Source organism: Bubalus bubalis, chromosome 15, assembly GCF_019923935.1.
Source record: "Bubalus bubalis isolate 160015118507 breed Murrah chromosome 15, NDDB_SH_1, whole genome shotgun sequence".
NCBI classification, from domain to species: domain Eukaryota; kingdom Metazoa; phylum Chordata; class Mammalia; order Artiodactyla; family Bovidae; genus Bubalus; species Bubalus bubalis.
The window spans coordinates 43,360,604-43,384,161 of NC_059171.1; the positions used below are offsets into that span (position 1 = coordinate 43,360,604).

General features: G+C 37.4%; 1 protein-coding gene across 3 annotated transcripts in view; it reads right to left on the bottom strand.

The window, feature by feature from the left end:
* Positions 1-23,558, bottom strand: part of HNF4G (hepatocyte nuclear factor 4 gamma) — a 134,205-nt gene that overhangs the window by 78,231 nt on the left and 32,416 nt on the right. For 2 of the 3 annotated variants that reach the window (XM_044928670.2, XM_006075584.4), the window contains one exon: positions 6,242-6,295. The exons of the other annotated variant lie outside the window; for it this stretch is intronic. The gene's annotated coding sequence lies outside the window, so the exon portion shown is untranslated. The remainder of the gene's footprint in view (positions 1-6,241; positions 6,296-23,558) is intronic. 3 annotated transcript variants of the gene reach the window in all.

Below are 23,558 nucleotides of genomic sequence, written 5' to 3' on the forward strand. Positions count from 1 at the left end.
GTTGATGACATAGGCTGGTATTATTTTTTAGACCTGGTCATGTATGGATGTGAGAGTTGGACTGTGAAGAAGGCTGAGCGCTGAAGAATTGATGCTTTTGAACTGTGGTGTTGGAGAAGACTCTTGAGAGTCCCTTGGACTGCAAGGACATCCAACCAGTCCATTCTGAAGGAGATCAGCTCTGGGATTTCTTTGGAAGGAATGATGCTAAAGCTGAAACTCCAGTACTTTGGCCACCTCATGCAAAGAGTTGACTCATTGGAAAAGAATCTGATGCTGGGAGGGATTGGGGGCAGGAGGAGAAGGGGACGAGAGAGGATGAGATGGCTGGATGGCATCACTGACTCGATGGACGTGAGTCTGAGTGAACTCCGGGAGTTGGTGATGGACAGGGAGGCCTGGCGTGCTGCAATTCATGGGGTCGCAAAGAGTCAGACATGACTGAGCGACTGATCTGATCTGATCTGATCTGATATCTCTATTATTTACTGTGGGGTCAATAAATGTACAGCTCTAAACAATCTCCTTAAGTTCAAATTCTGGTTCCACCACTTGCGTGACTCAGGGAAATATACCCAAATTCTTTTTGCCTCTATCTCCCCCTGTATATGAAAGGAACAACATCCAAATATAACTGAGCAGTAATATGTTAACACATGTGAACTGCTTAGTGTGGCGGCTGACATCTTTAAAACAGTGTGAGTTATTACTATTAGTCTGAAACTATAAACAATGAAAAATTCATACACGTTCTTCTTTCAAAGGTTCTTCTTTCTGGATGTTTAGAACTAAGAACATCCAGACAGTCTACATGAATTATAAAACTGTAAAGAATGTAGATTAAAAAAAAAATCTTAAAGAAATGCTTAAACCAAAATATAATTTTGTTTCTCCCACTCCTTGCTTTCTTAGAGGGGGAAAATCTGCTGAATTTCTGACACTTCTTGAAATATAATCTTTAGGTTACAGTAGAATTGCATACCTGGATAAAAGAGACAGAAAGTATCAGAAACTCCTGAAAAGTCTCCACAGAAGAGACTACTAAAACATTATCCTTTTCTAAAGACAGAGCACCTCATTCTATACAGTTTGCATTTGAAAACTGCATCATCAGTAAAATATGCAAGAAAAAAAAAGGCTTGACTTCATCCAATGTAGCCTGCTTTTTAGGTGCATGAATCTGCTGACTGTTTAAAGACAATCATTTCTATTTCTTTTAGGTAAAAACAATCATTTGCCTTCATTCATGAGAAAAGCTGGGAGATATAATCTAAGAGGTGGACTTATCTCCTAATAGGGGTTGTAGCTTGGAAAGAGACAATTTAACGAGTTGCATTTGAGAGGAGAATATTGTGCTTAACAGACACTGAGGGATAATTCTGTGCTGTGCATTTTGCAAGGCCTTTTTCTTATTTAATCCTAACCAGATTTTATACAGTGATGGGTTACTGTCCATTGTTTTACAAATAAGAAAACAGACTCAAAAGGGTACAGTAACTTGAGGAAAGACATAGACTATTCACAATACTAATATCCTAATCTAAATTTTTCTGGCACCAAAATGGATTCTCACATCACCACACCACATTTGGAAATCCTAGAGTCTAATAAGCCACATTCTTTAATTTTTAGAGTGAATTCATAGCTCCTGCATTCCCAGACTAAGCATCCAGCTCTTGCTTAGCTATGAGTTTCATTGCCTTCATTGAAAGAAACATATATGTTAGAAACTCTACTGTGTAACACCTGGATTTTGGAATCCATACCACAACAATTTTAAAACCTTAGAATGCCTGGGGAAGTCTCAGTGGACCTCTAATATCCATGAATTCCTTAAAAGATTTTCAACCTTTGTCCTCAGAATCATTTGAATTTCAATATATATTTATGTAAACTCATGAACCATCAGAACATCTTTTAATAATTTTTATAGCAGTGCAAATGATGATACAAATCAAAATGCAAGATCTAATGGAATCATGAAGGTTTCATTTAACTTGGATATTGATCCTGTTTTGAACATTTATATACTCAGAAAATTCTTTTTCTTTCTTGGATATCCATTGCCTTTCTGCCCCATGTACATTATGTTTCCAAATTCAGTCAAGTGGATTAACTGTTCTTCAATTTTTACATATACAAAGAGACTTGACTTGAGGATTTGATTCTAAATATATATAATGCAATAGGGCATCCCCTGGTGGCACAGTGATAAAAAACCCACCTGCCAACGCGTCTCAATGCAGGAGACGCAAGAGATGTGGGTTCGATCACTGGGTCGGGAAGATCCTCTGGAGGAGGAACCCACTCTGGTATTCTTGCCTGGGAAATCTCATGGACAGAGGAGCCTGACAGGCTACAGTCCATGGAATAGCAAAGAATTGCCCATGACTGAGCAACTGAACATTCACGTGTGCATACATAAAGAAATATACAATAGTAATAGTACTTCTCTTCTCCACAGTGTGATTTTAACAAACGTTTTAGCACTGAAAGTCCCTGGTTCAAAAAATTAACTAAAAATCCTTTCAAAATGCAATGGCTGGCTTTGACCTCAGGGAACATATGCACATGTCACGTCAGGTGGCTTCCTTTTCAATTTCAGGACAATCTAAAAAGACAAAATCTATAAGATTCTTGAAGTTTAACCTGGCAAACAGTTCTGTTTTACCTTACAAACCCTAGTAAAGTTGTTGTCAGCAAAACTGACAAGGTATTGATAAAGCCAGTAGGTTTGGGGGGGGGGGGTAATTAACTTTATAGCTAAATACAAAGTCTTTAATTTCATTTTGAAATAGACAAGTCAAATTATCAAGCACTACATTAAATAAAACTTTTATGTTTAGTTTTCAAACTAAATCTGCTCATGAATATTAGAAATATTAATACTTTGGTGAAAAAGGTTAAAGTGTTAGTTGCTCAGTCGTGTTACTTGTAACATGCCACTTGTGTTATGTATTAATACTTTGGTGGGGGTCACTTACTCCTCGCCCATTATGTTTATGTGAAACTGAATTTGTCTCCTTATCGCAGGCCAGGAAAAGAGGTGAAGGGACTTAACTGGTAGGCAAATTTGGGAAGAATAATCAGGGGTGTATAGCCCTAGTCATGCCCTCTTTTGGGGGGAGCAAGCTGCCTACAAGTTTCCATAGAGGGTCACACAGAAAGAAATTCCTACTATCTGAATTCTTGATAAACTATGACATGAATAAATTACAGTATATATAAAACAGCAAAGACAAATTTAAAAAATTATGCTTCAATATGTTATCTTCTCACAAATCCTAAAATACATAACCAGGTTAATTTTGCCAATGAGTTCAACCTAACAAGTGTAAAAAATCCATAAGCCCAATATTGATGTTGATAGTAAGATATATACTCAAACTCAGAAGCTGAAAAATTTGCATTAGAAACTAAAGGTAAATTAGAAAGTCGCACACAAAGCACCAGCTATATATGCTTAACACATATTTTAGTTTCTAGTCTACAATAAAAATTGTATTTCTACAGTTTATTGTAAATGAAAAATAAGACTGGGAACTGGGTATTACCTTCTTGGCACTTTACAATAAAAACAATAAATGAATAAATAAAAAACCTCATTGAAGCTGTAGGCTTCCAGTGCTCATCAATATAACTGATCCATGAGCCATTAGTGGGTCATAAAATATGAAAGCTCAATAAAATAATCATAATCTCATATGTTTATTTAGTTCTGAGACTTAAATGATGGACCTTTGTACCTGACCATGCCTAGAGACAGTTTCATTATATACACACACACACACAAATGCACACACAAACATGCTTATGCTCTTGTCTCTCTCTCTTAATTGTGTAAACTCACATACACACATCTTCATGGGACATCTATAAATACATCATAGCTTTTCTTTCATAAACAACAAAGGGATGTTGTTTAGTTTTCTTTTAAAAATAAATGGTTTAATTTTTATGGATTTTATTTGTTTAAGTTTATGGATTTAATTTTTAAATGGATGCTATTTAAATCATAATGTATAATTCTTGACCTCTGAATTGACTCTGAATGGCAGATAAACCCACATGAAAAAGAAAGGTTCGTCTTAGGTGAACACACTTTGACGCCTTATATTTCTAGTAGCTGAACTTGTTTCAACATTATCAAGTTCTTTTAACTAGGTTTTCAGGACATGAAACCCAAGATTTTCATACGATAACTCAGTCTTCTTTCTACCTTCCTAACTGACACGCAGCATGGTATATATAATTATAATTTCTCAAGTAACAGAAGAGTTTAAGACAAGTTGAGGGTGAATCAGGACATGCTTCTTACAAAGAAAATTAAATATCTTTACACACTTAAAAGATGTCTCTTTTTAGTAACACAAAATTAGTAGGCTAATGCCACATCGTGATTTAAACTGTTTTCCCTGGCTAATCTTCAACTCATAAAAAGCAATGTTTATTGACTGTCTTTCTTCAAGTTTCTCTTATCCACAAGCAGTAACTGCTCCAATCTCTTCTGGTCTTAATCATTAGATTTCAGAAAAAAAGAATTATCTTCCTTCACAGGTAATCTCTTTCACTAGAATTTTGGTTCTTCTTTGGATTCATTTCTAATCTATATCTAGAAGCCTTCTCTGTTGACTCACCCTAGTTGGCCACAAAGATTTTCATCTCCTCCCTACCTTAACAAAAAACTTTGTAACTCTATTATCCTACCTTTTTGTCCTTAATATTTTTTTTTCCTCAGACAGAGGTTCTAAGAAATTGTTTACTATTTGGGTTCCATTTAATCATCACCCACTCACTCGTTGTTAACCTCTTTCCACCCTAGTCATGCCAAGAAACTTTTCCTTTACGGTTGTCATCAGTCAAGGCCATAATTTCCTTAGCCTGTGCTGACTTTTTTACACAGTCCTCAATCTGGTCTTCCCAATTGCAATTCAATTTATTCTTATCTGACAGATTAATCTTTCTAATGTATAGTTTGGTAAAATCTTCTTAATGTTGAGACGGTGGAGGACAGAAGATTCTTAATGATTTTTTAATAGCTAAAGATCCAGGAATTGATGCTTTTGAACTGATCATGTTGGAGAAAACTCTTGAGAGTCCCTTGGACTATAATGAGCTCAAACCAGTCAACCCTAAAGGAGATCAGCCCTCAACCCTGAATATTCACTGGAAGGACTGATGCTGAAGCTGAAACTCTAATACTTTGGCCACCCAATGCAAAGAACTGACTCCGTGGAAAAAGCCCTGATCCTGGGGAAGATTGAAGGCAGAAGGAGAAGGGGACGACACAGGATCAGATAGTTGGATGACATCACTGACTCGATGGACATGAATTTGAGCAAAGCTCCAGTGATTGGTGATGGACAGGGAAGCCTGGTGTGCTGCAGTCCATGGGGTCGCAAAGAGTCAGACACAACTGAGCAACTGAACTGAACTGAACTGAAAGAACCAGGTGTATGTTTCTTCCCCTAAATAAGCTTTATCATGATTAACTATTTTTAACACTTCTGTTTAGCAAAACCATTACAATTCTATAAAGCATTCATGTATATTCCTCAAACTTTACCATCCCTTTTGTGTAAGACAGTATCTTTCAAACATTTTTAACTATGATCTACAGTGAGACGTACATTTTAAGTTGTGACCAAGTATACACAAAATTATAGACATGTATTTTATATCAGTATGACATAAATCTACACAATTTTCAGGACATAATGACACTCTGTAACTTTGTATAGGTAAATCATGATCCATTAAACTTATTTCATCACCCAGTAATGAAGTGCAACCCACTGTTTAAACACCCTGGTCTAGATCATCTAAATCTTTTCTCTTTTTCTAGATTTGATTCAATTGTATACTTCATTAAGCCATTCATTCATTCCATTCAAGAAGACAAGTAGTAATCCCAGTTGGAAGTCAGGCATTTCTGTATGCACTGGGAACAAAATGACAATGAGCAAACAAGTTCCCCTCACCCCACCTCAGGGAGTTTGCCATGTCCACCCTCAAAGGATAACAAAGTATTTACCTATTCTAACCATTTCACAGCTATATCATGTGCCTTTATATTTCCTCATCTTTTATTTCTAAATTCCATCTCCACAAGTAGACAGTGATATCCTCCAAGAGAAGAATTTTAATTATGAATATTGCCTTCTGGACAATCACAAGGTAAGGGGAACAATACAGTAAGGGCCAAAAAACCACTGAGTGTGATCCTTAGCTCATCACTTACCAGTCTGCAAGTTCAGGCCAGTCACTCAACTTCTCTCAAATGCAGTTTTCTCATCTGTAAAATGAGAGGGTGGAGCCACATAAGCAGTTTTCAAATTTTACTGCACAAAATCTTCAGGACTCAGTGGAGATTCCAAAGTGTGACAATAAAGGGTCTTTACTCAGAAGAGAGGATCCCCGTCTCCTGCCTCAAGTAGAGCTTACAATTTTGTTTTAAAAAGAGTCTTAATGCTTTAAAAGAAAAGTCAGTTTGCTAAACCCCAAGATTTTGCAATCATGCGCTCATCTTGTCCATAGTTCAAGGAAGAATAAGGTAGGAAGAAAAGAGGGACTGCAGGAGGAAGAGAGGAAAGAAGAGAAAATAGTTTTAATAGAGGGTGAACTACTATGTTTCAGGAACTATGTTAGGATTGGCATAAATGCTACCTTATTTTTTTCTATTCAACAATTTCACAAGGTAGGGATTTATTAGGCCCCTTTTGCACACAAGGAAAATGAAGTTCAGAAAGGTCAGAAAACTTGATCAGGTACCTAATATAGAAACAGGGAGGCCAAAATCTATTCTTCTTCCATCATTTCAAGTTTCCCTTAAAGGAAGCTAACACAGATATTACATTTGTTTTTTAAGTTTTTTAAAAACTTTCTTTAGATTTCATCTGACTGGATCCTCACAACTTTGAGGAATATACTTCAGCATTATCCTTATTTTGCCAATTAGGAAATCATGCTTCAGAGGAATGAAAGTGATCTGCTTAAAACTGAATTCAACAGGGGCGAAGATGGAATGAAATAGCTGAATTCATACTCTGTGCTCTTTCCATACACCAAATTGCCTCCTTTAAAAGAAACAGAAATAAGGAAACAATAAGAGGGAAGGAGGCAGAAAGGATGGGACAGGTGGAGAATTACAACAATTCCACTGCTTACTTAAGACGGCTAGTGAATCAGATAATTTAATGGAAAGCACCTTGAAAAGTCTGAATCACTGTATCAATGTGTCATCTTTATTAACTATTCGTTCAATGTGCATTAAAGATGACATTTTATATGTTGGTAAAACTCCATGTGGTAATTGCAAATATATAAGAGCTATGTAATGAATTAATTACTTAGACATACAATAGAAACTCATATAAAAGAAGGACAATCTGACACTCTAGAGATTATGATACAAGAATTGGTTACCTATGCTCGCTTTCTGTTCATGATATACAGTCCATACTGGCAGTAGAATAATTCAAATTTTCAATTTTTCTTGGATTTCATCACAAACTCAATCAAAGCATGAAAGTCAGTATTTTAATATCCTTGCACCATGTGAAAAATAATAGCATGCTCTACTACCTGAACTCTTAGAGCATTTTTTATTTTGATTGTCTTCCCATTATACTGAGAGAATGTCAGGACTTTATCAGGAAGATCATCCAAACAAACTAGAACATTATTAAGGTTCCAGCAGCGCAGTAACTCACTGAATGTATGAGTGATTAAAAGCCATACAGTTGTGACAAGGACCATAAGGAGATCAGACAAAGACGCTACATGTCTTTAAAAGGGGAAAAAAAAAAAAAGAGGACTAGAATGATTTAACCCCTTGTCTCGTCTACCAGTACTAAAGCTGCAGTATTATTTGATCAATATTTAAAGCCTTGTGTGACTGGATTCCTTACAGCAAACAATTTCCAAAGGTCAAAACAGGAAAATACAATTAGCACAGAATCACAGCATACCTACTGGCTTGTTGAGTTGCCAGCGTTCCAAAAATCATATTTAACATATAACATGATGCTCTGACATTAGTAAAACATTACTGCCTTTGTAATTTATCACTGACTACAGTTACACTTTTTTATTTCATTGAATTATTTGTACTTAGAAATATATTCCCATTTCATTTGACATTCAGAAACCTATGAACTAAATACTTCCTACTTGCCAGACATTGCATTGTTTATAGGAAATACGGTGGAAACTGAGAATAGATGCTCTTTGGAGGAATGAACAATTCAGGGTAAGAGAGAAAGAGCTAAATTAATTTTTAAAATAGAATATAATTGAAAAAATGCCTATGCCATATAGTTAAGTAAACCAATCTTTAAAAACAAACATAGAACCAAAATGTTAATTGTATTTTCTTAAGCAGAGAACGGTGATTGTTATAGACTTTATTTTCTTCTTTACATTATATATGTCACTTTATTTTTATAAAGTCTTTTTTCTTAATACTTTTATAATCTAAAGTAAAGAATCCAAGAAAGAAGTTCTTTAATGGATATTTGGGTAGAATGCTATGAAAACCCCAGAAGACCCGTGACTGTGAGTCAGGCAAAGCCTGAGGCCAGAAGTGACATATAAACTGGTTCTGGAAGGTGAATTGGGGTTTACTAAGTAGAAGAGACAGTAGATGATGGTCAAGGACATGAGAGAATCATCCAGAAGGTTTGGAAGTCAGTATTCCACACAGTTTGAGTGGCAGATAGAGAGGAGGTGGAAGCTAGAGGTTCCCCAGGAAAGAGATCAAATTCTAAAGAGCTGTATGTATGCAGATGCTATCCTAGAAACCTTCAGATTTCAGTCAATGCAGAGCCAGGGTCCTAGCAGTTGAGGCCTCCAAATGTGGGACACTCCCAGATTCTTTTCTGTAAGGTGCTTTGGGCACCAAACATCTGTGAGGAAAAACTCTTGATTAAAGATGAAAACTTCAAATGAAGTAAAAATGGAGTGAGGGGATTTGAAAGGTGCACTGAGTTGGAACCAACAGGATCTGTTCACCAGGGATGCTAAAGAAGAAAAACTTGAAGATCACAGAGAGATCTGGTGATGGAAAATTAAAGAGCAACATAATTAATATAAGTGAAGAACTGATGAAATAATAGTGCATACTGAGGATAAGGTCTCGAAGAATATTGGCTGGACAATTTGAAACACAGATCTTATATTCATGAGACAGTCTGAAGGCCTTTCCCATTTAATTTTCACCACTACTAAGGTAAAGTGACTAAGTAAGGGCTTCCCTGGTGGCTCAGCAGTAAAGAATCCACCTGCCGAGGCAGGAGACACGGGTTCAGTCTCTGGGTTGGAAAGATACCCTGGATAAGGAAATGGCAACCCATTCCAATATTCTTGCCTGGAAAATTACACGGTCAGAGAACACTGGCGGGCCACAGTCCACAGGGTTTACAAAAGAGTCGGACACGATTTAGTGACTAAACAACAAAAGAAAATAAGTAACACTTTTAATCTTGTAAGTGAAACTCTTTAAAAATTCTTGTGAAGTTTCTGATAACAGCAAAACAAACAAACAAAAAGGTATATGCATCAAGAATACTTGTATTTCTATTCATATACTTGCCTCCTGATATAAATTGGATTATTGTCCCAATTATTCAGTTTCTTACACTAGGATCTTACACCCTGTGCTGTTTAATTTTACAGTGCCTCCCACTGTGGGGGAGATATACTTCCTCACCCCACTCATGTTGGACTTGGCCATGCAATTGCTTTGACTAACAGAATGTTAGTGGACATGGTGTAACAGAAACTTTAACTGATGGCATGGCTTGGCTTGCTCTCTCTTGCACCTATGATCTGCCACAAAAAGAAAACATGCCACTCTTCTACTGCTCCTTCAGCCTGGACCTCAGGCCTGAAACCTAACCAGAAGCCCGAAGTGTAGACTTAACCCAAGGGAGCCTCGCCTAGATCAGCCACTTTACATCCCCGGGAGTGTAAAAATATATAAAACATCAATAAGTCACTGAGCATTTTCTGATTTTGTACTGTAATAATAGCTGATTAGTACAGCTTTTGCTTTACCTTCACGTAAAGAAAATGAAGGTTTTTTTTTTTCTCCCCTTAATATTTTGGTAAAGACTCTGCCTCCAATGTAGGAGACCTGGATTCAATCCCTGGATCAAGAAGATCCCCTGGAGAAGGGAATGGCAACCTACTCTAGAATTTTTGCCTGGAAAATCCCATGGAAGGAGGAGCCTGGTGAGCTACAGTCCAAAATGTAGTTTGGACATGACTAAGTGACTAACACACACGTAAAATCATAATATACCTGTTAAGATATATATTATGTGAAACAATCCCATGCAGAAAACCCCGAAAGTTTGAAGATAATACCAGCAGATAAAGGGATACGTCATGTTCATGAATAAGATTACTCAAAAATCAGGGTTTTCACCTCTTTTCAAATTAATCAACAAAGTTATAGCATTTACAATGAAAATGCAAGCTTGATATTTTTGTGAATATCAATAAGGTCATTCTAAGTATTTTTAAGTTCATTCTAAGTATACAGTATTGAAAAGAATAAGATTAGCTAAGACAGTCTTTAAGACAATATCTTATTTGATTTTATGCATAAATGGTATTTTTAATAGTTTAAATATTAATATAAATTTAAAAATATAAATAATTACAGAACTAGAAAGAGACCTTAAAGATTAAACATACAATAACCAAAACAAAAAATGCACCTGAAGACTAAAAAGTAAGCAACAAAATATTTTTTATGCAAAAATTAAAAGTGGAAAAGGAATAAAAAGATGAAATAAAAGATAAGAGATGAAAACTAATCTAGGACATCCAACTAATAGAGATGAGAATGAGAGAATAAAAACAAAGAAATGGGAAAAAAGAAATCATCAAAGAAAAAACTAGAAAATATCCCCAGATTAAAACAAGACAATAAGTTTCAAAATTCAACAGGCCTATGGGGATTCAAATGCCATGAGTGAAAAAAGGTCCACATCCATATCCTTTTGAAATTTTGGGCTACTGCATTCTGAGACTGATAGAAAAACATGTAGAGCTTCAATGGGAAATTTTCAGGGGGAAAAAAACCCTCTGAGACTTTAAGGGGAAAAATGAAATAAGGATAAGGTAACAGCAAATTGGAGAAGGAAATGGCAACCCACTCCAGTGTTCTTGCCTGGAGAATCCCAGGGACCGGGGAGCCTGGTGAGCTGCCGTCTATGGGGTCGCACAGAGTCAGACACGACTGAAGCGACTTAGCAGCAGCAGCAACAGCAAATTAAGCAAAACAAAACACAATTCAGGATTAAAAATAAACCTGTAGGGAAAAGTTAAGGCCCAGATATAAAGCAAATGTAAATTTGGAATGATGTCAAGCAATGGACTTAAAAAATAGAAAAGAGAGTCTATGTGGACATGGTGAACTTTTTTCCAAGTGTATCCTAGGCTTCCTGGCACTGGCCTCTATCTAAGAACATAGCACACTAGTTGTGACTTGGTGTTACACAATGTTTGTGGAGTGCCAACACTGTTTAAAGGGCTTCCCTGATAGCTCAGTTGGTAAAGAATCCACCTGCAAAGCAGAAGACCCCAATTTGACTCCTGGGTGGGGAAGATCATTAGAGAAGGGACAGGCTACCACTCTGGTATTTTGGGCTTCCCTTGTGGCTCAGCTGGTAAAGAATCCACCTGCAATGCAGGAGGCCTGGGTTCAATCCATGGGTTGGGAAGATCCCCTGGAGAAGGGAAAGGCTAGCCACTCCAGTATTCTGGCCTGAAGAATTCCAGGCTTGCAAAGAGTCAGGGAAGCCCAAGAATACTGGAGTGGGTACCCCATCCCTTCTCCAGCAGATCTTCTCCACCCAGGAATGGAATTGGGGTGTACCAACTGAGCTATCAGAGAAACCCAGAAAGACAGGACTGATCAACTTTCACTTTCAACACTGTTTACACATTTATACATTTCCATCATTTAATCAACATGTTTTTTAAAAAAAGACAGTCATAGAAAGAACGTAAATATAAACACCTTGACAATATAAAAGTCAAGCTGACTAAAAACATTAGCCTGAGAGGGAAGGAGAAGTGGAGAGCTGGGTAGAAAGTGAACAGTATAGATTTGTTGGAAAAAAAAGAAATAAACGTTTACCTACATTATTTTGAGTTATAAATTAATTGATAGAAAAACAAAGCTAAAAATATAAATGTCAAATATTGAGAGGAAGGACAAAGAAAGGTGGGATAAGCGAAGTGAGACACATCCTCAAGTTTCACATCAGAAGTCAAGAATATCAGTTCAAAGTTGATGGTCATGTGATCAAGAATTGCAGAGTAGCAGTCCAGAGGAAAACAACTTAAAATTCACAGGTAGGAATTAACCTCTGAGAACATGATTAGAGTGAGGGAATGATAAGGCAAAAACAGTACTTGCCTTATAACTCTCCTAAAACATGAGATTGTGATTTATCTTAATAAAATATTTTTAAAAGACTGACACATTTCCTCTGAAACTACTAGCTATACACTTACAATAACAAACAATAAGAAAACTTCATCTTAAAAAACCAAGTACCTAAAATGGGATGAGATAAAGCTATCAACAGGTTAATGAATTAATTCACAATGCCCCAATTTAATATTATAGTAAAAAAACTAAGCAGGCTTCAATACTAAAAAAAAAAAAAAAAAAAAAAGAGAGAGAGAGAGAGAGAGAATATCGAGCAGCAGCAAATTATTTGTAGACCATCTACCAGCTAACTGTTTAAATAGGCTTTCAGTTGTTATAAGGGCTTCTCTGGTGGCTCAGATGGTAAAGAGTCTGCTTGCAATGCAGGAGACCTGGGTTCCATCCCAGGGTAGGGAAGATCCTCTGGAGAAGGAAATGGCAACCCACTCCAGTATTCTTGCCTGGAGAAATCCATGGACAAAGGAGCCTGGCAGGCTGCAGCCCATGGGATCACAAAGAGTCAGACATGACTGAGAGACTAACACACACACCCACACCAGTTGTTATAAGGATAAACTTTAGTATAATTTCAGTTCAGTTCAGTTCAGTTCAGTCGCTCAGTTGTGTCTGACTCTTTGCAACCCCATGAATCGCAGCACGCCAGGCCTCCCTGTCCATCACCAACTCCCAGAGTTCACTCAGACTCAAATACATCGAGTCAGTGATGCCATCCAGCCATCTCATCCACTGTCGTCCCATTCTCCTCCTGCCCCCAATCCCTCCCAGCATCAGAGTCTTTTCCAATGAGTCAGCTAATTTACCACCATACAATTCCAAAGAAATGGTACTAAGAGATTTGTCTCAGGTTGTACAGGTAGTCAATGATGGAGTAGGAATTTTTCTGAAATAAACCACTTCATTATATACATATTATATACTATATTCATAGTACATAGTACATAATATATACATATTATATACTATCATCATTTTAGTGATCACTAATCTTGCTGATTATTATTTGGGGCTACATGGAACAATAGACTGGTTCCAAATAGGAAAAGGAGTATGTCAAGGCTGTATATTGTCACCCTGCTTATTTAACTTCTATGCAGAGTACATCACGAGAAACGCTGGACTGGAAGAAGCACAAGCTGGAATCAAGATTGCCAGGAGAAATATCAATAACCTCAGATATGCAGATGACACCACCCTTATGGCAGAAAGTGAAGAGGAACTCAAAAGCCTCTTGATGAAAGTGAAAGAGGAGAGTGAAAAAGTTGGCTTAAAGCTCAACATTCAGAAAATGAAGATCATGGCATCTGGTCCCATCACTTCATGGGAAATAGATGGGGAAACAGTGGAAACAGTGTCAGACTTTGTTTTTTTGGGCTCCAAAATCACTGCAGATGGTGATTGCAGCCATGAAATTAAAAGACTCTTACTCCTTGGAAGGAAAGTTATGACCAACCTAGATAGCATATTCAAAAGCAGAGACATTACTTTGCCAACAAAGGTCCGTCTAGTCAAGGCTATGGTTTTTCCTGTGGTCATGTATGGATGTGAGAGTTGGACTGTGAAGAAAACTGAGAGCCGAAGAATTAACGCTTTTGAACTGTGATGTTGCAGAAGACTCTTGAGAGCCCCTTGGACTGCAAGGAGATTCAACCAGTCCATTCTGAAGGAGATCAGCCCTGGGATTTCTTTGGAAGGACTGATGCTAAAGCTGAAACTCCAGTACTTTGGCCACCTCATGCGAAGATTTACTCATTGGAAAAGACTCTGATGCTGGGAGGGATTGGGGGCAGGAGGAGAAGGGGACGACAGAGGATGAGATGGCTGGATGGCATCACCGACTTGATGGACATGAGTCTGAGTGAACTCCGGGAGTTGCTGATGGACAGGGAGGCCTGGCGTGCTGCGATTCGTAGGGTCGCAGGGAGTCGGACACAACTGAGCGACTGAACTGAACTGAACTGAAGTTATAATATCAAAGCATTAATTTTAAAATACTGCAGTACATTTATCTAGATTTACTTTAGCTTCCATGGTAGGCAAGATAATGACCTTTTGAAGACACTCTAATCCCTGGAAGCTATGATTATATTACCTTATACGGCACAGTGACTGCAGATGCGACGTGCGTTAGTTTCTCAGTCGTGCCCAATTCTGTGTGACCCCATGGACTGTAGCCTGCCAGGGTCCTCTGTCCATGGGATTTCCCAGGCAAGAATACTGGAATGTTTGCCATGCCCTCCTCCAGGAGATCTTTCAACCCAGGGACTGAACCCAGGTCTCCTGCACTGCAGGGAGATTCTTTACCATCTAAACCACCAGGGAAGCCCTTGTGAAGCAGAAACTATGAAGAATCTTTAAATAAGGAGATTATCCTAGATAATCTGGGTGGGCCCAATGTAGTTATAAGAGTTCTTTTTTTAAAAATCTTTATTTTATATTGGAATATAGCCAGTTAACAATGTTGTTTCAGGTGGACAACAAAGGGACTCAGCCATACATGTATCCATTCTCCCCCAAACTCCCCTCCCATCCAGGCTGCCACCTACCATTGAGCAGAATTCCCTGTCCTATATAGGTAGGACCTTGCTGGTTACCCATTCTAAATATAGCAGAGTGTACATGTCGATCCCAAACTCCCTAAATATCCCTTCTTCCTATTCTTCCCCCCAGCAACCATAAGTTTGTTCTCTGAGTTTGCTTCTATTTCATAAATAAGTGTATTTGTATCATTTCTTTTTAGATTCCATATATAAGGGGTAACATATGGTATTTCTGCTTCTCTGTCTGACTTCATTCAGCATGACATTCTCTATGTGCATCCATTTTGCTTCAAATGGCATTATTTCATCTTTTTATGCCAGAGTAATATTCCAAGAGTTATTAAAACATGGGACAGGGAGTCAAGAGAGTCCAAAAAGAAGATGTAATGACAGGAATAAAGGTTAGAGTTATGGAGTTGTTGGTTTTGAAGATGGAAGAAGGGACCATGAGTCAAGGAATGGAGGAGGGCAGTAGAAGCAGAAAAAGGCATGAGAATGTGTTCTCCCCTAGAGCCTCCAGAGGAATGCAGCCTTACTGACGCCTCAAATCTGGTTTAGTCCCTTATGGGACTTCTGACCTCCAGAGCTGTAAAATAATAAACCTGTGCTATTTCAAGCCACTCAGATTGTGTTAACTTGTTACAACAGAATTAAGAAGCTAATACAGAATCTGCTCCAGAATCGGAAAAGATCTGGGCTTAAGTCTTGTCTCTGCTATGTGATTTTGAGCAAGATTCCTAACCTCTATAAACCTCTGGCTTCTTTATCTGCAAAGGTGACTTTATAAAAGACACGTATTCAAGCAAGTTTGGTGACCATTAGTCTATAGTTAGAGTTCATTAAAATATTAGTATTAAGTACTAATTGTAGAAGAAAAAAGTAAATTTTTAAGAAAAAAATAGTTGATTGCTTTTTGCTTCCAAACCCCCAAAGTTAGCTAGCCAGTGAGTCTTCATAACATATTGTCTACAAGTTGAAATATGAAGAGGGAAAACTCCTACAATATTGAAACCACTTCATGATTTGAGCTCATTCAGTCTACTCCTTTAATATCCAGCCTCTTTGGGGAAGAGGCAATATCCTTGACTGGCTATAAATTTATGAGTGTAGTTGTTTTTATGGCTCTGAATGTAATAGAACCTAAGTAAATACTGATAAGTTCTCTATTCTTCTGAGAAGTTTCCACCCACACAATATTGTCCTATCATTGGAAATCCCCACAGTTTTGATAAGAATGAAGGTAAGAACTCTTTTATATATAACACTTGTCAATTAGAATCAGAACAACATTCATCACTTTACTTGGAAAGGCTATGGAGTTTTTAAAAACCCACTTGAAGGCTATATAATGAAATTTTGCCCTTATTGTCTTTTGAGCGACTTCAGCTGGTTTGGGAGGTTAAGGATGGTTTTCAAGTTTATTTTTTTTCAAGCATCCTTTAACATGGTTTGCATTTATAGATTAAGTGGTAAACTGAATTAAAGGAAATAAGCATTTCCATCACCACAATCTCCCCACGTAAATAGACTAAATTTGAAACCACATTCATTTTCCAATATAAGGCTAGGTACTGTCTTCATGAACTAGGCCTGTAGGGAACTATATTAACTTCTTTCAAACCACTTAGTTACCAGTCATTTTCAGGAATTCACAGTGTTCCTGTGAATTGGAACACAGTGTTTTTAAAGATATTTTTTTTTCTCAGATGCAATGTATTGATTTAACCTTTCCGTGTACAGGATCATAACATGGCACAAGTTAATTAGTATCCAGGAGACCTCACAAAGAGGTGAATTCTCACTGAAAATCATGATCACCCTAAAAAGTATAAAATATGACTAAGGAAAAATGATTACAAAATTCCCCCAATTTTTCATAGCATATGGTTTTTTAGTTGCAAGACACCACCTATGTCATCTGTAAAACAACTCTTTAGGGAACCATTATTGATATTGACCAAAAGATCTTTCAGATCTTACATGGTTATTTTGCTGCAGCTCTAAAAAAATTTCTGCTTTGGGTGTTTCTTATCTAGAATGTGAGGATGAATTTCATACATCACCAAACAGAAAGGTCCCTGTATCCCGTATGAAGCCAATAGGTGCTCAATAAATAGTTACAGAGTTTCATACACTTATGCAGCCATATATATGTAAACACACACACACACACATTTACTAATTTAGAGATGGGGAACTTACTCTAGACTGCTAGCACTCTGAAGACAAGTGCCAGTCAATCTCACCATCAGTATCTGGATCACTCCAATGGATAGGAGGTGTTATAGACTGAGTGTTCATGCCCCTGAAATTGAGATGTTGAAACCATAATCTCCATATAATGGTACTGACAGGTGAAATCTTTGGGAAGTTATTAGGTCATGGAGGTGTAATCTTTATGAATGGGATTAGTGCCCTTATAAGAAGAGGCCAGAAAACTGGCTAGTTGTCTTTCTGCCATGTAAGGACACAGCAAGAAGTCAGTTGTCTGCAACCCTGAAGAGGGTTGCCATATGCTGGACTTTCAGCCTCCAGAACTGTGAGAAATAAATGTTCATTGTTCAGTCACCCAGTCTACAATAATTTGTTAGAGCAGCCAGGAGGCTAAGACAGGAGGTTATGAATAAACAGTATATGATTAAATGTATAAATGAACAAACATTTCCTGAATGAAGATATACATGAATTAGTTACTTGATTTTTAAACAAGGACACAGCAGAGTTTATTTTTCTTTGCTAATATGAAGCCAAAGTACACAGTTCATTTATAAACACTACTACATAAGCAACATTATGAAGTAAAGACTAGAATAAATATTTTATTATCCAGAATCCCAAAAAAGCAGCTATTTTTTCACACTCCTATTGATTTCCTGATCATATTTTATATTGTTTATTTGTCTAGTGCAGGGAAATTAGAATTTTCTACATAATGAGGAAAATTCAGACACAAGTTTAAAATTTTGCACATAAATTAGGTCTTAAATTCTTGACAGGCTGCAGTGATCTCTCCTTCCTAAGAACTCATGACACTCATGAATATTATACTAGTGAGGGATGCAGTCACATACATACTGCTACAAGACACATTTGATATTATTTAGCCTACATTATTGGAGAAGGCGATGGCACCCCACTCCAGTACTCTTGCCTGGAAAACCCCATGGACGGAGGAGCCTGGTAGGCTGCAGTCCATGGGGTCGGGAAGACTCGGACACAACTGAGCGACTTCACTTTCACTTTTCATTTTCCTGCATTGGAGAAGGAAATGGCAACCCACTCCAGTGTTCTTGCCTGGAGAATCCCAGGGACGGGGGAGCCTGGTGGGCTGCCGTCTATGGGGTCACACGGAGTTGGACACGACTGAAGCAACTTAGCAGCAGCAGCAGCAGCAGCAGCCTACATTCTATTCAATTTTATGTTATTCACCAAGCTATTGGGCTGGCTAAAATGTTCACTCTGGTTTTTCAGAAAAACACAAACTAACTTTTTGGCCAACCCAATACTATGAAGCTCCTTCTCATTAAAGAACAGGAATTATGTATCTATTTATAATGCCACCCTGCCTAGAAGTATGTGAATGATAGGCTGATGGGTAGGCAGATAGATGACAGATAGGCATATACATAGATAAACATTTTTTGAATGAACATCAAATGAATGTAGTCATTGTAAGTGGCTACAAAAAAAATGGTAAAAATTAAAAATGTGTAACATTTTATATTGTTGTATTTTGAATATAATTACTCCAGCTTGTTTCATAATTTTAAGATAAAAAAATCATTACTGTTCCTTAAAGTTGTACATTTTAATATAATCAGAATTTTTACATTCATATTTTATTGAGTCATAATAGCTTGAAATATCAAAAAGTCATTAGGAAAATAAAATCAAGTAAGAGATATTATTATTATTCTCTATAACTTTTGCTTTTGACTTAAAAGCATAGGTGAAATGAAAACTGTTCTTAACTTTGACCCACTTACTACGCTGAAGCAACATGAACTCTGCCCCCAAACGCCAACCTGTAAGTGGAGGTTATTGCCGCTTCCCATGAGGGTGTAAATTCAATCAAATAAATGTAACACATATAATGGGCATTTAGGAAACAAATAAATAATGAACAAACAAACAAACAAATGAAGAAGACATAATTCCTGCCTTCAAGGAGCTTACAGGATACTGGAGACATTCATATATTAATATATCTGAATGGTCAAAGTCAGAATAGGTTTTTGTTTTGTGTTTCAGTAGAAATCACCAAAATTTGATCCCTGCTTCCTTTGGAAAAATGAAGCCTTTGAAAAACAGTCTGTCTCTTTTCTTCTCTATCTCTCCAAAAGTAGATAAAAGGTAGTTTATTAAATATACATAGTGGCCTTCTTTATCCTGATTATTTCCTTCCTTCCTTTTTAATTATTTTAAAATTAGGACATTTGCATTTAATCGTGTTTTATAATAATATAGGACTTCCGTGGTGATTCAGAGAACCAGCTTGCCAATGCAGGAGATGTAGATTCGATCCCTACCCCTGGAGGAAGAAATGGAAACCCACTCCAGTATTCTTGCCTGTGAAATCCCATGGACTAGGGAGCCTGGTGGGCTGGAGTCCATGGGGTTGCAAAGAACTGGACATGACTGAGCGACAGAGCATGCATGCACGAACACACAGGCACACACACATGTGTATACATACATACGTATGTATACACACACACATATACATGCATACACATGTATATGTACACACATACATCTATATGCATATATGCTTTTAAAAACATAGCCATTCTTTCATTTTATATACTCCATCTGGCACAAACTCATTTTGATCATTACTCAGGAAGGAGAAACTAATTTCTGCTGCAGTAATATCAGTAATGGCAAGTGTTTATTTTCTTAAATATTTCTACTGTCTAATGGGCTTCCCTGATGGCTCAGATGGTAAAGAATCCGCCTACAATGCAGGAGACCCAGGTTTGATCCCTGGGTCAAGAAGATCCCCTGGAGAAGGAAATAATAACTCACTCCAGTATCCTTGCCTGGGAAATCACATGGACAGAGATGCAGGCTACAGTCCATGAGGTCACAAAGAGTCGAACATGACTCAGCTACTAATATGAGTAACACTACTTGGTAATTCTATCACTAGATTAATAATCCCATCCTGAGGCTTTTGAAACCAGCCTAAAGATGATGCCAATCTCTCCATCAACTCCTGAGGGCCCATGACCTAAAGGCCCACCTGTTCAGCTCTCATCTTAGATCTCTTCAAGTCAAGGTGACCTGATTGTGCTAAAAAAGGGTGGAGTGGCAGGGGGTTAATGCACATCCTTTTCTTCTCACTTTCTCTTAGATCAAGGGGCAGGTAAGAGATACAGTTCTTCATCATGAAAACCAATTCAACATGTATTCTCTTTATAACTGGCCAGCGGAACAGTTCATCACTATAATATAGGGCCTTGAAATCCACTCTGAATACTTCAGATACTTGGTAAATGGCTAAATTAATTAATTAGTCAGTGGTTCTCTTCTGGATATATCAGAGACTTGGTAAATATTTAAATTAACCAGTTAAAATCTAAGATATTTAAATTAACTGATTCTTTATCCTATGTGCCTTTTATAAAAGGTGTTAATTTTATCATTTTCAGAATAGCAAGAATGGATTGAAGTTATCATCCCAGTAAGAACCATATTTCCTGTACTTTCTAAGGAAATACTGGAATATAGGCCTAAAGATGGCCCAGATAACATATAACATCAAGTAAAAACTTGAAATGAAAGCTAAGCAATCCAAGAAAACTCAGAAAGTGTTACATTTTTCAGAGGACTGTGCTTTATGGAAAATAGAAAAAGGTTTAAAAAAATCTCAAGCATACAAATCATCAAACGCTATCACAGTCCCATAGGTCTCTCCTTGAACTGCATTACATCTCTGTGCTCACACCACCCTCAAATGGGGAGTTTGGGAGGTGCTCAATGCATTCAAAATTAACCTACTTTTTGTTTCCTGCCTTAGAAATAATATGAATGTTATTCTGAATAATTCAATTAAGGTCTTATAGATAGAATAAGAACTCAAATGTGTAGAAAATGAGTCTTTTAGGTATATGAGGTTATGGGCAGGTTTATAAAATATTGTGTCCTTCAGAACAAAGAAATGTCAAATAAAAGATACATTTTATAGTTTCCACAATCACTTAGTCAATTATGTTCAGAAAACAGAAAAGTTTGTACAACTTTCTACAAACCAGTTCTGATTTAGAATACCTAATTCCATAGACTTATTACTCTATTCAATTAGGACTTTTTGTTTTTGCTTTTGGTTTGGTATCAGTTTTTTAGGGAGATGAGATTAAATCCGTTTTCATAGAGAAAATATGCAAATATTGCAACTGCTAGTGTTTTAAAAGCAGCTGAAGTAACTTACAGAAGAAACTGTGTTAACAGTGCATGCTGGTCACTTTTGAAAATCATCTTAACATCCAACCAGAAAATATAGAGGCAATTACCACCTCTGTGCACTTTTTCAGTTATTTCAATGATAACCGAATCACATGGTGGATAGGTCTGCAAAAATCAAACACAGAACTGAAATAATTTATCAAGATAAATGTTAGTAGAACATTTTCTCAAATTACTTGTACATTTCATTTTGCTATAGTTTAAACTGACTTAATCCAGAAAATTATAGTTCAATGTTCCTACATAACAGGAAACTCCAAGTTGTAGCAATTGATTTAATTGTTCTCTGGAGCATACATTACCTGAGCATTAATCACTGCTTTGTTGGCACTGTTGAATCTGTGTGTGACTCAAGATACTACTATTTCATGAAACATTTTTTAAGTATCAATCATTTCCTATCTGTCTAGAACAATGTGATTATCTAAATACAAATAAACAATATATCTCTAATTAGAGACATATGGAAGAGTTATATGTGATGTAACACCTAGGTTAAAAAAAAAGTTCATAAATTTTCTGTTCTCAAAAACTACATTTTGTAACAGAAACAGATGCACAGACTTTGAAAACGACCTTATGGTTGTTGGGGGGATGGTTGGAGAGAAGGGATAGTGAGCTTGCGATGGACATGTATACACCGCTACATTTAAAATGAATAACCAACAAGGACCTACTAGAGCACAGGGAACTCAGCTCAATAACGTTATGTGGCAGCCTGGATGGGAGGGGAGTTTGGGGGAGAATGGATACATGTGTATGTAAAGCTGAGTCCCTTCCCTCTTCACCTGAAACTATCACAACATCATCTGCTATTTGGTTATGCTCTGATACAAAATAAAAAGCTTACAAAAAAAGAAACAACCTGTATTTTGGGTTCTCACAAATAGTATAGTTAGCTGGTATTAACTGTTTTGGAAGTCTCTTACTGTCAGTGTTTTATTACTCTGACGGTTGATATACTTAATTTGGAAGATGAATTATTTGTTTTTTGATGAAATAGAAAATGCATTTGAGGCATATGTTATTTGCACAAAACAGACAAGCGTAGGAGTTAAATAGGGAAGGAGGGACTCAATACCAGTATTTCATTTTTCATATATGATTGACAATCTTATGTTGTTCCTTCCAAAATCCTAATGTTTATAGTAACATACATATGTACGAGTGTTTCTAAGTAGTTCACTTTTTGATAGCGGTATGTTCTTATATGATTCCTTTCATTCAGGCAGAAAATAGGTGTTTCAAGATGCCATGGGCAAGGTTCTCCTCAAAGTGCTGTGGACAGAGCAGTGAATAAGGAGGACAAAGCACCTGCTCTCATGGACCTCATTTTTGTGAGCAAGAAAGTAAAAATGTTAGTTTCTCAGTTGTGTCTCACTCTTTGTGACTCCATGGACTCTAGACCACCAGATTCTCTGTCCCTGGAATTGTCCAGGCAAGAATGCTAGAGTGAGGTGTCATTCCCTTCTCCAGGGGATCTTCCTGACCCGGGATAGAACTCTGCTGAGGCTTCTGTGTTAGCTCAGTAGGTAAAGAATCCACCTGTAATGCAGGAGACCCTGGTTTGATCCCTGGGTGGGAAAGATCCGCAGGAGAAGGGATAGGCTACCCACTCCAGTATTCTTGAGCTTCCCTGGTGGCTCAGCTAGTAAAGAATCCACCTGCAATGAAGGAGGCCTGGATTCAATCCCTGGGTTGGGAAGATCCCCTGGAGAAGGGAAAGGCTACCCACTCCAGTATTCTGGCCTGGAGAATTCCATGGACTGAATAGTCCATGGGGTCACAAAGAGTCAGAAATGACTGAGTGACTTTCACTTTCTCCTGCATTGCAGGCAGATTCTTTACTATCAGGGAAGCCCCGTGAACAAGAGGGGTACTATAAAATCCATATCAAAATATTAGTGCCTACATGGCTTCTCTGGTTGTTCAGTCGGTAAAGAGTCTGCCTGAAATGCAGGAGACCCTAGTTCAATCCCTGGGTCGGGAGGATGCCCTGAAGAAGGAAATGGTAACCCATTCTGGGTAAGCCCATGGACAGAGGAGCCTGATGGGCTACAGTCCATGGGGTCGCAAGAGTCGGA